The following is an 18157-nucleotide window of genomic DNA, read 5'->3' as shown; positions in this document are numbered from 1 at the left end:
GGACTATGGTCTCCAGATCGACAGGCTGGACTCTTGATGGAACGATGCGTGTTTTCAGAAGAGCCTTGGGGTCCCGGCACATGATTAAAATCCAGCAGTTTCCTCAATTCTGATCCCACCAACAACTCTGACTTCCCTAATGGGTCCTGGTTTGCAGCTGTGATAAAAACAGCTCTCTCCAAAAGAGGAGCTCATTATACAATTGAGGCTTTAGTCTCCCATGGTGTCTGCTATTTTCTCAACTGAACAAGATATAAAATAGAGCAGGGGAAATGTCACTCCAACACAAGAATAGTCTGGCAGTCAAAAGAAAAATGGGCTAAGGTGCAGAACCTCAAACCAGGAGCCTTATGAACTAAAGCATCCAAGCATTGGAAAGTGATTGGGATTCATTAATAAAATCCACCCAAACCACCTTGGGAGGAGGCAGGGGACAGACGGAGCAGTAGGGAGCTGATAGCTGTCTTGGCTCCCAGTTATTATAGGCATCTGGAGGGCCAGATCCTGCACACATTGATTAGCAGGAGTAAACACTAGTTCCCTTTTGCTGCTTTGGTAATTTGTGTTGTCATCTTGAACTGTATAAGGAATCTCATTGAATTAAAGTGGAGGGCTTGGCTGGGTCAGACCTATCAGCACCTTACAGGACCAAACCTGAGGCTCAGCAGTGTTTGCAAAACTGGATTGCATCTAATGCCCTTGAATGAAGCAGAAGCGAGTGAATGCAATAGGTAGAGCAGAGCGCCAGGGGGAGCTTAGGGGAGGAATTTAGCAAGGGAGAAAGAATCCTTTGACTTCCTCCCCTTGGCTGCACCGTCTGCCCAAATTCCTGTTTCCCAAATGGATTCCTCCAGGGCAAGCAATGGCTGTTGCATGCCTGTAAAATATTCCCTTGTGCATATACCTGTGTCCGGCACAGCTAGCTCCCCTGCCACAGCCATGAAAGGTATGTGGAAGAAGCAACGAACAGGGAAGCCTTTGGAAAGGGGCCCTTTGCAAGGCCTGAAAAGTTAAGCAAGAAGAAACTATTCTTTTCTCCTCTGCCAGCACTGAATAATTTTCCTCCTGTATTGTTGGGATCACAGGGGCAGCTGAAAGCTTCAACTCTGATCAAGGCTCTGAGAGAGAGAATCTGACTTCTATCCCTTTCCACCTGCTTCCACCATGTTCCCCATACTGCCCTGCAACCTTGATGCTCTGTGTGGGTCCAGATTAATGATTAGGAGGTTAGTTGGTAGTGCTCTCTTAGGGGCTTCAGTAACTCTGATTCCTTCCTGCTCTCCCATTTAACAGAGCCTGTTAGAAGCCTGTTCAGGGAGCTCCATTTCCTCCTGCCCTTCATCACAGTGACTACTACAGAAAGGTAAGGGTAGCATAGTTGAATGGTTTCAGCTCAGGGGATGTGAGTCAGAACATCTGGGTCCTCCCCCTGGTTATTCCCCTGATTCTCTGTGTCACCTTAACTTCTCTTTGCCTCAACTTTACTAGCTGTAAAATGGGGACATTCATATTTATGTGCCTCAGAAAACTCTCAAGCTGATTATTATAGTGCTTTGAAATCCTCAGATGACACGTGCTATAGAAAAGTACACTATAATTACCTGTTTTCAACCTTTGCTGCTGATCTAGTCATCCATCCCCAGACAAGTAACCCTTACCAACCTGAGCAATCATACTTATGCAGGGAATGCTACTCAGTGTTGCGACACCAAGCATTTATCCCCTGAATACAATTCCTGCCTGTGAGTTCCTCCTCATTACCTGACTCACTCCCTATGCAGCATTTCTCAGTTTCATTTTTGGTCACTTTTTTTTTCCTGTACTTGACTTCAGCTGAATAAGTTCCCCAATTACTGCATACAGTACCATCTTGTGCAATGCATGGAAGCCAAGGTAATAGGATCTGCCCCGGGGCCTTGGTGCACAAAGCTCCACAGACTTCACAGGTCCTGAAGGTTGAGGTTTTGTGGATGGGAGAGCTCGATGACAAGGCTTCCTGAAGCTTCCTTGGCAGGTTAGTCATGAGAGCATGACTAGACCTGGCTCCTAGATTCCTGTCTTCTAGACATCAGGGGTTAGGATCAGACCTTTGTGCCCCATCTCTTACTGCAAGGATGCCTGTATCTTCCTCTGAAGCATCTAACACTGCACAAGGCAAGATGCTGGGCCATACAGACTGTAGTCCTGATCCAGTCCTACAGACTCTCTGTTCCTATCATATTATTGCAGTGGTCTGAGTGTAGCTGCATACGCTTTGTTTTGTGCTAATCTAAAGCCAGGTATGGTTTTTTGTTTCTCTTTACAGATTGTAAATTGATTTAATATGAACCCTGAGTGCTAACAGTCGTGTACTGCCCAGCACATTGTCCCTCGCACAGGTTGAATATCTTTTCCAAGGGCAGTGTATAAGCAGACTGTCTGGAAGGATGCAAGGGGTTAAAAGCTATAGTGGCGTGCGGAAGAATAAATACACACTGCAGGTGTATAATTAAGGAGGGCTTAATTGGGTAACTAAAGGTGAGACTAAAAGGAACCACAGAGGCTAATCAGAATGCTTTTGTTGAAACCAGAATGGTTGGAGTTCTTCTCAGCTTTGTGAATTAAAATAATAATAATAATAAAAGCTGTTGGATGTTGTGGGGGGGTTCTCCTCCTTTTGCCTTCTTGCATGCAACAGGAAGAAACAGTAGGCAAAACTTCTTGGAGCAGGTAGATTCAAAGGCTAATATTTATTCTGAGCGTGTACAGCTTTCTTGTGAAGTCCAGGTCTTAAGCTATACCTGGAAAACACTTTTCTGCAAGGCTGCAGCTATGTCCATCGAGACGCAAGTTGACAGGTGGAGGTAGGAGAGTGAGTGACTTGTGTGTTTTAGGATGAAACATGATAGTCCCAGGGCCTTAAGATGGTGTCCTGTGCAGAGTTGCACATCTAGCAAATAATAATATTTTTGATTAATTTTGTCCTGACTTACAGCCTGTGCTGCCTTGTCAGGCACCAGCTATGTTAGGACCATTTTTGCTTGTTGGATTAATCCAGCTTCTGTAACACCAAGCTGCTGTTCAAGGCATCCTAAAACTTCATGCTATCCCTGTAAAAGGGGTCTTATGGCAACACCTGTGTAGAGGGAGGGGTCAGGCACTGGAGGGGGCACTGGCAGCTTTTCCTCCTTGTGAAAACAGCCTGGTTGTTTCTCAGTAGTACCCACCTGCTGTGTTCCCTTGGGGCCCCTTATTGTCTGGAGAGATGGATGGGGCATGGTTTGAGCCAGGCAGGGTGCAGAATACAGTTGGTGTTTACCTGAACACAGTATTTCCTGGTTTTCCAGAAGCTGATGGCAAACAGCATCAGGGCATGTACAAGCAGTATCTGTCATGTTTAATGCTCCATCTACCCAATTCTCAGGCCACAAATTTTATCTCTCCAGTGCAGGTGGGGAACTGAGGTACAGAGATTAATTGATTTGCTAAGGTAATACAAGAAGGCTGTAGCAAAGCAAAAATTAGAAGCCAGTTCTTCTTCACACCTTCCCAGCCTTTCGGCTGCAAGACCCTTCTTTGCTTAAAAGCAGATTAAGATCGCTATTGGAGGAAGCATATCTCACGCTAAACAGACCAGTGGCAAGACTCATGACGGTTAACTCTATGCTAGGACTGCAGGATCAGTAAATTCACAATGAGATGCTTATGATCTTCTACCGCTTTGAAATGAGGTTTGACTTGCTAAAGTGACTTAAGCAACAGGCAATGCTTTGATCTAGGGCAAAAGCTCTCTGTACAGCCCTACTGAACTCAATGATTTCATGCATGTGCCTGGGCCTATCTGCACAGAACAGCTCGTGGGATCATGGCCCCTTAGAGCTTTGTGGTTATTATTAATTATGTGATTTTTGCAAGCTTCAGGCTGAAATCTACCTGTCCCATTTGTTCTCTTCTCTCCATGGAGGTTTCTAGCTGAGCTTATTTCCTTATGGCAAACAGACACGTACATGAGACTGACACTCTGGGAAGAAGCAGTTCACTCCAATAGGATGGTGGAGGTTTGGCAAAAACAATCTATCAACTTTTCTCGGTCATTATTCTTCTTCTTTCCCCTTCCCACCCAATTCATGATGTTGTGTGTGGGATGCTTGGTTCTGAATGGGCCACTCTTCATGTTGCAGTTCAGAGCGCAGCACTCGGTGCAGCCACCAGACATGATTTAATGGAAGTGCTGTCCACATATGGTGTTCACTAAGTCCCTGCTCCTTAAGTCCTGCAAGGCCATTAAAAGCTCAGCTTTCATTTTTCCGCAGTTTGTTGTTCGTTTTGCTGTTTTTAAGTTAGTTTCCAGCCTGCCTAGTTATGAAGAAAAAGCTGGAAATCGTTGGTCTGAAAGGCCTACTTTATTAATTTGGAGTTTGGGCATACTGGTTATTGGTTTGCTATTCAGAGGTGCTGAGAATTTCTGTTCAAGTCAATGGGACTTAAAGGTTCAGCACCTATGAAAATCAGACCATTAATATGTTATGGCCAGTTGTTCTGTTGCTGCTTTTTCAGGTAAAAGATGTAAATCTCCTTGCCTAATTAAGCAATCCTCCATATTTGGACTAATAGTTATAGTTAACATTTGCAAGCCAGGAAAGGTTGACAATATGGAACAACCTTGCAACGTTCAGCTAAGTCAGCACAGGTATATTTGTAACTCATGATCAAACAGAGTATCTTTATCTCTATAGTACAAAGGAGAGTATTTGTGCTTAGGTTGGTAAATTCTACCAGGCTAAAAAATCTAGAAATCTAAACTGTCAAATGGATTATTCTAGTCTGACATGGCAATTGCACGTATACCCTCTTTGTGTTGCTTTCTTCTTTTCTGCTGCCAGCGTGTTTCCTTCTGAAGAAGGGTGCTTCGTGCCCCAAAGTTTACCTAACACACTTTTCCAGCTGTACAGTTGATTCAGTTATTAAAAAAAGCACAACACCCCCCCCACTTCCAGAATTTAATGGAAGTAAATATGTTTCATATTGTTCATATTGTTGCCTATTGTTTGTCAGAATTTCAGCAGGTCCATTTTGTTCTGTAACCTCTCTCTGACATTATACGATATATGGAGGGACTGTTGAACAATGAATGATGATAACATGACTACAGACCCAATTTTGTGAACACTTCCACTTGTGTTGGGATCCCACCGCTTTTGGTGGTATGAGCAACAGATGTGATTCCAGGACTGGGATCTAAGACAGGAGGGAGATGAAAATGGTAATGATCACTGCCTATCCTTTTGTTACTGATTGCTCATCTGCATGAAGAAGGACGGGTTTGGGTTGTACAAAGAGATGCAACTTCATCAAAGGTTGCAGTGGCAATGTTCTTTTAGAAAGTCTTTGAAAGCGTGATCCAGGGAGTAACTTTGCTAACGTGCTGCAGAGAAGGACCCAGGGGTTATAGTGGACCATAGGCAGAGCTGAATATGACTCAACAGTGTGTTACTGTTGTAAAATCAACACCACCTTGAATTTTATTAACAGGAGTGCCATTTGCAGATCAAAGGAAGTGATTATTCTAGTGTAGGCAGCACATGAAGCCTTACCTGGAGTACTATGTCCAGTTTCAGGCCCTGTGCTTCAAGACCAATTCAGATGGATTAGAAAGAGTCCAGTGGAGAGTGATAAAAGTGATTAGAGGCTTGCAAGTCAAGGGCTGTGAAGAAAGACTGAAAGAACTAGGGTTATTTAGTTTGGGAAAGAGAAGACCATAAGGAGGATTTGATTACAGTCTTCAAATACCTGAGGGGTGATTACAAAGGCTAAAAACAGATTTCTCCCAGGACAAAGCCTGTTATTTTGGGATCTTAGAGTACATTGTCCCACTATAAGTACTTAGTGAAGTACCTGCGAGGTACCAAGATAGCCCTAATTGTCCCAGGAAAAATGTTAATTCCCATTCAAGCTGTATGCATCAAGGACTGTCCCCAGCCTGCTGTGATGCTGGTTGAACCCAGGGAAAATCAGACCTGGGATAGACCTCACATCTGTTTTGAGCCAAAAACATTTTCTCTGTAGGTACAGAGGAGATAGGACTGCTTCAAGTTGCAGAAAAGGTGATTTAGGTTGGATATTAAGACAAACTTTCTCACTAGGACAGTGGTGAAGCACTGGACCAGGTTACCCAGGGAAGTGACAGCATCTCCATCCTTGGAAGTTTTTATGATCTGGCTATACAAAGCCTTGGCTGGGATGATGTAGCTGGGGCTGGTCCTGCTTTGAGCAGGGGGTTGGACTCCTGAGGTCCCTTCACACCTGCATTTTCTACAATCCTAGGCCTCAAAGGGTAGCAGAGGAAACTTCCTTGGGAGAGCCTTTTGTTCCAGGGATATTAGTACAAGCCCATTGTCCCACTTTACATACCTGTGAAGTAGCTGAGATAAAATGTGCTAAAAACTCCCTCTCTCATCACCCCACGGGTATTCACTTAGGTGTCTGTAATAACCTCTATAAACTAATTGTGGCTCCCTCAGTTCAAATGCTATTCATTCCAGGGATTAGTCTATCAGTGGGCTTGATTTGAATTTGAGTGTTTTATCTGGCAGCAAACCCTAAACCTTACAGATGGACAAAACCCATTGTCCCATGTATTAAGTATCTGTGAATTACCTGAACTGACACTTTGCCTTGTTGCCATCAGAGCTCATTTGAGTTAATTGCCATTTAAGCTTCATGAGTAAACAACTCTCTTTCATGTTATGATACCAGTCATACCCCAAACCAATCCCAGCAGCATTACACAGGTCGTGCCTATTTAGTCTCAAGAAGGGCAGCAACTAGATTGGAAGGGGTGCCTAGTTAAGGGGCTATCCAGGTCCTCTTTTTTCCCCCCAGGTTTTGATCAATCAAGTTTGCTTCAAATGAAACAGACTCTCTCTCTATGAGGATGATTGGGCACTGGAACAGGCAACTTAGAGAAGCCGTAGGATTTCCATCCCTGGAAACTTCAAAATGCTAGGATGAGTTAGTGAGGGAACAATCCTGACTGAGCAGGAGGCTGCCCTAGAGCAGCATTTTTCAACCCGAGTCGCAGGAATATATGAAAGGATCACAAATAAACTTTAAAATGGATTCTCCTTTAAAGCCGAAAAATGTGGGAAATGGTGGGTTTTCCCCTGCAGGCTGGCAGAGCTCCAGCCTGCGAAGGGGCCCTGCCATGCCCAACACCCATGCCCTGCCCCGCACACTGGAAGGAAGGGGCTTGGGGGTGGGAGGCACTGGGTCAGGACGGGCCATTGGTGTTCACAAATGGGTCCTGGTACAAAAATGGTGGAGAACCAGTAATCTAGTGCAGTGGTTCTCCACCATTTTTGTACCAGGATCTATTTGTAAACACCATTGGCCGGCCCCAACCCAATAAATAGTTTAAGTAGAAACTCCCCTCACTCCCAGCCCTGACTCCTGGACAGGGGGGTGTGGGGCATGGGGGGGGCAAGCAGCCTCTCAGAGCCTGGAGCTTTGTTTGATCCATTTTTAAAGTTTGTTCGTGACCCTTTCATATATTCTTGTGATCCATGGGTTGAGAGATGCTGCACTAGATGACCTTATGTGGCCCTTCCATCTATGAAAGTGCCTCCACCTTATGGTTATAACAGCCTGACAAAATAGCATCGTTGCTTGACTGTTTATAGCTGAAGAGCGGTGTGGCAGGCTCTGCTGGTGTGCCCAGAGAGAAATCCCTTAACTACCACTTACACACTGGCGTTCAAATGTCTCCCTTGGATCCATTTGTTTTTTGAATTGCTCCACTTTACTGGGTGCTGCAGCAACTGGGTCTTGTGTCCAGTTAGAGCAAGATCTAGGTTTGCACGCCGGTCTTTTGCTGAGTGTGTCCGTCCACTGATCTTCCTCAGCTCTTTCGCTGTTGCTTTGCACTTCTCCGTTCTTCCAGTGCTGCTCAACCCTTGTTAACACTCCTTTTCACCCTCCCAACCGGTGCGTTTATATTAAAGTGCAACTCTATTTTCAGGGCTTGTGGTGGCTGGCTCATTTTATCATGGTCGTGATACCTGTGGATACAAGGCACCCACCTGTGCAGCCCGTAACACAGGTTTGGTTTGTTGGCTGCTTCTTGTTGTTGTTGGTTTGTTTTGGTTTTTTTTTTGCCTTGCCTGGCACGCTAGAAATAGTTGGCATTGGCTGCATGCTCTTGTGGTTGCAGCTTGTATTGGTTGTTGCATAATAACTGTGAGTGTGCATTAGCCAATGCAAACCAGAATAAGAGACCCGTGGAGCTTAGAGGAGATGGGTTTCAAGTTGCAACCAGGAGGTAACGGGGTGGGGGGGATAAAAGCATCGGGCCGCTCCGAGGGGAGCCTGCACCTTTCCAGCCTCACTGGAAAGCCAGAGCAGCAGAGGGGCAAGCCTGCGCGTCCCCTCCACCCCTTGGGGGCAAGGCAGGTCCTCGTCGCCCCTCCAGAAACCAAGCCAGGCTCGGGCCCCGTGCCTCGGGGGAGCGCGTGGCGATGCCACCCTGCCCCGTGGATCACCCCACTCCTGCCCGCTGGTCCAAGGGAGGAGGAGGGTGGAAGTGGCGGGGGGAGGCGGAGCGCGGGGCAGGCTGGGAGCTGTAGTCCGGCGGGTGGCGGCGGTGCTGTCCCGCGCCGCTCGCAAAAACTACCTTGCCCACATGGCCTCGCGCCCGGGCGCATGAGCTCTCCGCCGCCTCAGCGCATCTATTATGCTGCCTTGCCGAGGCTAAAAAGAAGAGCAACTGGAGGGGACTATCGGGCAAACGTTGCTGGAGCCGCCGGGGCAAAGTAATCTATTTAATCTTCCCCTTTCTTTGTTGGGCGCGTCGCGAGCCGCGGGCCGGGCTTGTTGTTGTTGTGGGGTTTTTTATTGTTTATTTTTAATTTTTTTTTTTTTGTTCCGCGGGAGGGCGGGGGCACGGATGCAAAACCCATTTGGGGCAAGGCCAATGCTGATTTAAAAAATAATAATAATAATGATGATCTAAGGCAAGGCAGAACAAGGCTTCCGCAGCCTTTGTGCATGGCAGCAGTGTAACAAAGCCAGCTGGAGGGCTCCGGCCCCGGCCCCGGCTCCGGCTCCGGCTCCAGGGCGGCCGCTGCTTCTCTCCTCCTCCTTCCCCTTTTCCCCTGCCCAGGCGGCAGCTCCGGGGATGTTTGCACTGAGCTCCTGCCTCTTTTATTGCCTCCCCCCCTTCTTTCTTTTTTTTTCCCACCCACCTACCGCTCTCCCCTCCCAGCTCCGCGAGAGGCACAGGCTGGAGTTTGTGCAGCGCAGCCCATCTCCCTCACGGAAGGGATTTTTTTTTCCCTCTCTCTCTCTGCCCGCCATCTTTTAAAGGGGAAAATTATGGGGGAGACGAGGCACGGGGGAGGGCTGCGGGCTTGCTTTAAACAAAACCCACACGACACAAAGCAGCCCCTCTCGGCGAGCCGGGCCGCGGCGAGGCGAGGGCCAGTCGGTGCAGCCCCCGCTCGCCAGCTGCACGAGGGCTTGTTCAGTGCAGCCCCCGGCCAACTGCACCCGGCTCCCCTGCCCGGGGGTGCCCAGCGGGAGGAAGGGGTGGGGTGGGGTGGGGGCTGGCTGCAGCTTTGACGGATGGCTTCGCTCGCTCCCCAGCCCGGAGAGGGAGGGGAGCAGGTGGCACCCCTGGCAGCATGTGTTTGCGGGGTGGCGGCGTGTGTGTGTGCAATTGGTGTAAGCCGGGATGTGTGCCTGGAGTGAAGGGCGGGCGGGTTGCCTTGAGATGCGGGAGCTGGTGTCCTGTCCTGGCGTGTGCCTCGCCGCTTGAGTATTTGGTTGCGTTTCGCACCTGAACGTGGGGACTGGCCACAGCTTGCAGTCGAGCCGCTTTCACTTTTCAGCCTTGCCCCCCATTGCTGCCGTGTCTGGGTTGCCTGCATCGCCCTGGGAGCGGATGAAAGCCATAAGGATCCTAAGCTGACCTCATGTGGTCCAGCCCCCCGCCCAAGGCAAGGCCATTGCTCACCAGACCATCCCGGCCAAGCGTCTTCTAACTTGCTCTTGAAAATTTGCAGATGGAGATTGGCTTCTTTCTCCAGGCAGCGTCTTCCAGCGCTTGACCACTCTCAGCAGAGCATCTCCCATCTCAATTTCCCCGGCCGCTCTACAGCCACAGAAAAAAGCCCACCCCCACCCCCATCCTCCCTGTAATCGCCCTTCAGGTATCTGAAGACTAATGTAAACCCCCACCCTCGGTTGTCTCATCTCCAGACTTAACTAACTCTCAAAGCCCGTGCAGCGTGGGCACAGGTTGTATGGGAAATGTAGGAAGTTCCTTAGAGAAAAATACCCATGGCAAGCAGGAATGCGTTCCCTTTCATCGGTTGTTGTTTTTTTTTTCCTATAGCATGGATGTACCTCTTCTTAATTTAGAATTGGAGTGAAATATCACATGAGTTGTATGTTTGTTTGTTTTTTAACCCCAAATCTGTTTCCAGTTTAAGCTACTTGACATTATGTAATAGTAGGTTAGGGGAAAGCACAATTAGCCACACACACCTGCTGTCCCCTGCTGGGGGAAGAGAAGTTGTTTTTTTTGACAAGCTAGTTAGTATTTTTATTGCCTTCCAGGTTATGTGAGCAGCACAAAGGAACTGCCTGTACATTCAACTGGAAATTTTAGACGTAAGGCTGACAAGGTTCTTTGGGTAGATGTGCTGTCTTTTTTCCAGCTATTCAGCTGGTCTGATAATTTCGTTTCCGCAGGCTTTTGGGCACAAACGTCCTTCTTCAGACATGGGGAGAGTTTTGAGTTTAGAGCTGTGACTGTCCTGAATTCACCCTGGGATATAAGGCAAGGTCTCAGAGAGGCCTTGGGTTGCCAGTAATATGTGCTGCATTCTTTGAGGGGGAGACAAGAGCACAGAATAAACTTGTGTGCTTCAAGCTACATATCAGCTTGGTGAGTTTACAAGCAATGCAAGCAGTGTATTGCTTTAAATATGGCACTTTAAGGAAAGCTGAATTTATTGCACACGCTGCATGTTCTCTTCATCTGCACATGGTAGGGTTAGTAGACTAGGATCGCTCCAAAGGGTCCCATATTTCATATTTTGTTAGCTCAGGAGTTTGAAAGAATGTACATAAAGGCCCCTGCTGAAGTGTGTAGCTTCCTGCCCAGAAGCTTTCTTTTTTACGGCTCGCAGTCTTGCCAGTGACTAAGACTGACTCCTGAGATGATTTTCCTTTTTCCTTTCTTGCTTCAGTTAAAAATACAAGTGTTTGATGTTTCAAACTGTTTGCTTAAAAAAAAAAAAAAAAAAAAGGGTAGGGGGCTCGGGTGGAGGATTATTGTTGTTGTTATGTCACAAGAAGTCTGACCGCATTGCTGCCTTTTACACCGTCCACGAAGAACGCGGTGCACAGGCAGTGACTATTCACACAGAAGGGCCTGTCAGACACGATTGCTGCTAAAATTTAAAAAGAAAAAATGCTTATGTGGTTTAGGAGCCTGAGTCTTATTTTCAGAAGAGACTTCAGCCTGTGAGAGTCTGAGTCCTACTGAGTTCCAGTAAGATTTAGGCTCAAAGGAAACAAGTCACTTATGAAAATAGGACTCCTGCCCTACATGGAGGCTTTTGAAAATGTTACTCGTAGCTGGGTTGTTGGGTTGTTTGTTTTTTGTGTGTGTGTTTTTTTTTTAACAGCAGCTCGGATGGTTTGTGCTTTTTCTTTCTTCTAATGTGGCATGACTTTGGTTCATGATGTTGGCAGCAATAGTCTTTCACATTTTATTTTGAAGCAGATCTGGCTTTGCGACAGTGCCTGCAAATGAAACCCCTTGGAAACCACAGCTGTAACTTAACGGCTGGATGAAGTTAAGGATGTTTTCTAATAATAATGCAAAGCCCCATATCTCTTGGGTAAAAAACTTCATGTTTCAAAGCTTTGTCCCAGAATCTTCTTTCAATCTAGCTCTTGTTGCATAAAACAGGGAGACTATAATAGAGCTTCCTACCTAAAAAGTCCAAAGTGTTGCCCCATCTCTTGCCATCTGTTCATTGTGGACAGAGCCCCTGTTCCCATTAAGACCCATTGTCTTAGCTATGATCCCTATGTGTAGAGGCAGGATTGGGGTCTGCATTAACACTCGAGTAGTTGACATCTTCCTTACAGGCGCGCAAGAAGATGCATATAACTTCTGCATTGTGCACCAGGGTCCGAACCAGCTCTTGCTGTGGCCTTGGTCCTGCTCACTTGGCTAATGTGCAAGTCCCAGTTGGTTGCACTGACGGCACGTGTGTGCCAGTAACCTCATTCCACAGCAGCAGCTGAGACATGTAGTGAGGGCTCACGTTTAGAAGACTTAGTTACTTTTACCAAATATGTGACTTCAGCTCTTCTTTGGTAAACTTCCAAGTACTATAAATTCAGACTAATCTACACTTATCAAAATAAATGAACAGCAAACACTTGGCATCTCAGCATCCTTGATTGCCGTTCTTTAATCCTGGTGCTTTTCTTTGTTGCTAATTTGCAAAATTCATTAATCCACAGCAGGTCTCCTAGCCATTACCACGAACCGTACGCTTTAAAAAAAGAAAAAGAGGGAAAATACCACATTATACTACAGTAATAGTCCAGAACGCTACTGTAAGCACTAGGCTTCTGGGATTTACCAAGGAACCATTGTTTGCTGTGCTGTTCAGTGAGCTTAATACACGTCCTTCCAAAATGTCCTGTCTCGGGCTTTTAGTTCTGTTGCACTTTACTGCGACGTTAGCTTTTTGTTATTCATTAGAGCTTGCCAGAGGTCAGCCTTTCTGTGGAACACTAACCATGCAATATTAGTGAGGAAAATACCTTTTACGTGGTTTTACGGCATTGCTTGTTCAGAGAGAAGGATTTAAGAACAAATTCCTGTGAAAAGTGATGTGGAAATTCATAGGAATGTGCTGGTGAAGCTGGCCAGTGCATCTCCTTCTGTATATCTTTCTCTGGGATGCGAGTGTTATGATGGATAAGACAGACTGAAGAAATGCTTGCATCTATTTTTGAGACCCTTTACTATGTTGCCAGGACCGGGGGGTCTTTCAAGCTTCTTCTTTTGTTCAGCCAAATAAGCAGGCACTGTAACACCTAGACACATTTCAGCAGCAACCTCTAAAAGAAGTGACTCGCGTGCATTTTTTTTCCTTCATCAGGACTGGAAGTCAGCTCTTTTCTCCCCTGGTACAGGTGTAGCCGATGCTGTTTTGCATGTGGTTTCACTGAGTTTTGACATGGGCCAAGGGAAGTGTTTTGAGCAGGAATGAAATCCCAACTTTGAGCAAGTTCAGATCCAAACTTTGTGGCTTGGGTTGGTAGGGCATCTTGAGTAGGTTCAAGCAGGTTTCCTTCATCGGTGCCCCCCTTTGGTCCCATCTGCCCTGAAAATAAAGGCCTACTTTGCTGAATTCACACTGGCCTTGTGAAGCCAATGGGACTGTGCTTATTCTTGGTGTTCTTGACTGATGTAGGAACACCAGTATTTTCTACACGGATGGAGCTCCAAGTGCACACACAACTATACCAGCCAAGCTGTGCTTTATACCAGTACAGTAAAGCAAAACAACTTCTGCTGTTAAATACATGTGTTTACCAGTGCGACTATATCTACTCTGGGGGTTTTGTTGGCATAGATCCCTCTTTGCAACCCAACACAGCTGTGCTTACGGAAGTCTTTAACACAGACATAGCCCAAAACTACTTGTGCGTGTTAACACTTACCTGTGTGAGTTAGGGGTCCCTAGCACGGCCTTCACAGACCCTGTTTTCACTAACACATCCTTGCTAGGGGATGGAGAACAGCTCTTTTGCTATTGCAGGTTGAACAAAGCTGGCTTAGAAATAGTGCTCTGGCACAGTGGTTCTCAGCTTTTTGTACCAGGACCCATTTGTAAACATCAATGGCCAGTCCTGACCCAGTAAACAGTTAAAGTAGGAAACAGCCCCCCGCCAGCCCTGCTGGTGCCCCACATTCCCAAGCCACTGCTCTTTGCCCCCAGGCACTAGCTGCGCGAGGTATGGGATGGGGGAGAGGGGCATGGGGGGGCATATGTCCCCCCCCAAATTGTGCACCCACAGCAGGCATGGGGCTGCAGCCTTGCTGGACCAGCATGGCATGGGCAGGAGTCCCTTGCCCTAGAGACTTACCTGTGGGGAGCTACTTTCCACACTGCCTGGCTGCCACATGCATGTATGCGTGTGCACATGCATATGGCACCTCCTCCTGTTCCCCCCCAGCCCCAAGCAGCCCCTGGCAGGCTGGAAAAAGTTTCCCACATTTTTCCTTTACAGGAGGATCCATTTTTAAAGTGTGTTGATCTGTTTTTCTGAAGTTTGTTGATGACCCTTTCATATATTCTTGGGCCCACTTTTGGATCATGACCCATGGGTTGAGAAATGCTGCTGTGGAGTACTGAGAGCTTCAGGTCCTTTGACATGGGGCTTGCATAAATAAGAAAGCTGCACTGGTATAACTAAACCTACCTCTTACCCCAGTGCTGAAGCCAATGTGAATGCTCTTATTTCAGTAAAAAGCCTGCTGTAGACACAGTTTTGCTGTTGGTAGCAGTTTAGACCAAGTTTGGTCTGGGATAGTTAAGACAGATGCTTTTGCCTAGAGAAGGAGTTTGGACTAGATGTCTTGAGGTCCCTTCCAGCCCTATTTTTCTGAGGCTGGAATAAACATTATGGAAGTGGTATAATTGTATTTGTACCAGGCTAGTTGTTCTTCATTAAAGCTTTTGTGCGTAGGCAGGGCTTGGGGCTTGTCTGGACAGTAAGGTAGAGAAGAATTTACAGTGTGTCTGCAGCTCTGTACTGATGCCTCATGTAGAAACCCTTGAATTTTCCAAGTGGAGTAAGTTAACTTGTGAGCTTAATGTGCACAAAGATGGTCTACTTGGGTGTGGGGAGTTGTCTGGTATGTACACTGTAACTTCATAACTTAACTTACTAGAGGGTAACTTCCCTTTTGTAGAGTAGTCCTCATGTTATTCAACTTGCTCCTAATCAGCTTTAAGCCAAACCACAATAGCCACTCTTAAACCAAAGTGAGAACGTTCCCACACAGCCTTCAGCCATATTGGTTTCAATGTGTGTCCTAAGTTATCCTGGTGCAATTTTCATGTGTGGAGACATCCTTTAAACTGGTTTAGAAACAGGTTTAAATGTGTATTACCTTTGTGTAGAGTAGACTCTTCAACTACCTTAAGAGGGCTTTTATGTTGACTTTTACCAGGCTTTGCTTGCACGGACCAATTTACATCTGTACCATATTCAGAGTGAGTTTAAAGGGATCAAGGTTTAAACTAATGCACCTTCAGGGTGCAGAACCTGTTATTTTGGCTTAATGCTTTGACTGCATGCACCTGGTACTAAAGTCATCCTCTTGGTACAGCATGATCAGTACAACTAATCTAGTGTGGATGCAGTCCTGCTGGTGCTATGATCAATATATGGTATTGCCATGACCTTTTTTTATATGGGAAAATAAGTTTCTACTGAGATACAGCATCATTAACAAGTATAACTGGAAGTTGCACTGACATAACTATCAATTTAAAAAAAAAAATCACTCCGCCTTGGTAAAATAGTTATGCTGGTCCAAAACTATACACAGCAAGGAGTGTCTTTAGCATCTACGTTGCAATTCTGTCATTTTAGCTTTAAGGAGGGATGTGGGGTTTTGTTTCCCACCCCCCCCTTCTTTTTTTTCCTCTCTCTCTTTTCTGTGCTGGCAAAAGCCCTTACGTGGATGCAGTATAAGCTGGGACAAAACAGTCCTTTGGGCAGCAGAGCTGATTTTGTTCAGACACTTGGCATAAGTTGTCAGCCAAGTGAATACTTTTTCACTGGTATAAACCATGCCTGCACTGCAGTCTTGGTGCTTGCCAGTGTAGTTATGCCAGCAAACCTTTTAAGTGTAGATAAGGGCATAATTGATCTCTCACTGACTCAAGGCCCTCTTAACTTGATTTGCGAGCATCCACACAAAAGGTCTGTGCCAAGTTAACACAATCGGTTTCTAAACCACTTCAGTGGAATCGGCACACCTTTCTGTGGGCAGATCAAGCCAGGGTTTTCCTCACTCCTAAAACATACTCAGGATGCTATAATGAAGTGTCCATCATTAAAGTTAAATTACTTGTTCAGCACCTGTAACAAAGTGTGCCTTGAGATGATGCGGCCTCTTCAATTATTTACCTGGTTGATTTTTCTCACTAATTGGTAAAGTTCAGTATAGTCTTGTATTGGGTCTACCTGTTTTTAGTATGAATTGGGGAAGGCTTGTGCTTGTAGGCCTGTGCTTTTATCCTTTTTTTCCCCAAAGGAACTCGAAACCCAGCTCTTCAGGTGGGACTCGGTTGTCATTATTATGCTGCGCTCATTTGAAAACCCCAACATTAACATTCGGCTGATTCATTTGCAAATCCTAGGCTCATACAGAGTCAGAGAGAACAGTTGCTATCACTGGTTGCCCAGACCTGTACTTGCTTTTTAACTTGGGACTTTTTAAGAATAAAAAAAGCAAGTCCATTAGAAACACAAAGAGCACATGTGAGATTTCTTTTGGTTTAAAGAAGTTATTTTCTCTATTGACTAGCACAGTAGTAATGTTGTGTCTGGCAAATGTTCCTTTGCAAGCCAGTATGTAGTTCTCGCTCTCTTTCTTGGTCTTAATTATATCAGCACTAGCCTTGAGCTGAGAAGCAATCGAGGACTCCTCAGCCTCCTCTAGGACTGTCTCTGGCTCTCCCAAGGGCATTAGCAAGTGCTATGTGTAACCAGGTTATAATAATCAGTACTAGCCAGCATCTGGGTTATTGGATGTATGTGGCTGGGACAGGTCTTCGAATAAAGAAAAGGCAGGACTTGAATGATTTTTGCATAGCCCTTGCCTGCTCAGTGCCCCTTTCATTACTGTTCTGGTGCTTTTTTTTTTTTTGCCTGCTGCATTTGTGCTCGTAAAAAGAAGGCCAGCTATAAGTTGAATTTGGCTGTATGGACTAAAGTCCAATGGAAAGAATTTGGCCAATGGCAATTTTAGCTTTTCAACCCCTTCAGCTGACAATTAATGATCCTCTTTATAAATGAACAGTGAAGCCTAACTCCGTTCTAACATGGCTCCCGTTGCTGCAGTACATGAACACCTCCCAAACCGTTAATATTTGCATGACCATAGGTTCCCCCGCTAATCCCTAATCGCCCCCCTGCCCCCAAGTCACGGACTGGATCCCTTCGTGCTTGGTGCTGTACAAACACGCACGCAACAAAATAGTTTTCCTAGTCGTATGCTAGGAAAGTGCCGTTCTCCCTGTCTCGCAGATGGGTAGCTGAGGCAGAGAGATGAATTAACTGGCTCAGAGCCACATAGTGCTAGCAGGGTCAGGGACTCAACCGTGATCTTCAGAGGTCCAATCTAGAGTCCTCGCCATCCTTCTCTAACTCTTTGCCAGGCTAGCAGGACTCTCTCAATCATTCTGTAGGCCCATCTTTCTGTTTTTATTTTTCCCCAAAGTGCTCTCCGTCCATCGTCTCTTCTCTTAGAGAGCTGGAAGACGGGAAAGGAAACCATTCTGACCGCTCCTGGTAACTGGAGTGGAACGGCTGCCTGTAATTTCCCAATGTAAGATGCAGCCAAATCCAAGCGAGTGTGCGGTGTTTCTTGTTAAAAGCGCTCTGGGCTCAGCACTCAGATGGAAAAGGGGAAGAAAGAGCCAGCTGATTTCGTCAAAGCATTTACCTTTGTGCTACGAGCAGTGCAAAGTTCACCTTCAGAGGCAAGAGAAAACTGCGATGGTGGAAACCTCCAGTAATCTACCTGGAGTGCTGAGCTCTTTGTGGGTGCTGCTGTGTTAGGCTTTCCTGGATGTACACACATGTTCCTATCATGTGTGCATCACCTGGGGCTTGGATTAATGCCAAGGTATGTTAGGAAGAAAAAAAAAAACCAAAACCTTTTCCAACCTAAAATAGTCCAGGCTGTTTCCAAGAGTCTGAGGGTTGAATGCTCAGTGCCATCATGTGTTGCTGGCTTTGCAAAGCATCCACGCCAGAAGATAGGCGAGTGATCCAGGCTGACCTGAACAAGCTCAGCAAATGGGCAGATGAGAACCTGATGGTGTTTAACACCGAAAAATGCAAGGTT

The 18157-nt window shown here is 46.2% G+C and overlaps 1 protein-coding gene across 3 annotated transcripts in view; it reads left to right on the top strand.

Moving 5' to 3' along the window:
• The first annotated feature begins 848 nt into the window (after positions 1 to 848).
• The window catches only part of BRD3 (bromodomain containing 3), a 52246-nt gene continuing 34937 nt past the window's right edge, over positions 849 to 18157 (top strand). For 2 of the 3 annotated variants that reach the window (XM_019540902.1, XM_019540903.1), the window contains exon 1: positions 8621 to 8786. The gene's annotated coding sequence lies outside the window, so the exon portion shown is untranslated. Of the gene's footprint in view, positions 947 to 1293; positions 1364 to 8620; positions 8787 to 18157 lie in introns of those variants that run through there. The other variant, XM_019540904.1, reaches the window with a different exon arrangement.

This window comes from Crocodylus porosus, unplaced genomic scaffold (assembly GCF_001723895.1).
Source record: "Crocodylus porosus isolate Cpor-Errol unplaced genomic scaffold, CroPor_comp1, whole genome shotgun sequence".
NCBI classification, from domain to species: domain Eukaryota; kingdom Metazoa; phylum Chordata; order Crocodylia; family Crocodylidae; genus Crocodylus; species Crocodylus porosus.
The sequence above is the reverse complement of the archived record's forward strand: the minus strand, read 5'-3'. Positions and strand labels throughout refer to the sequence as shown.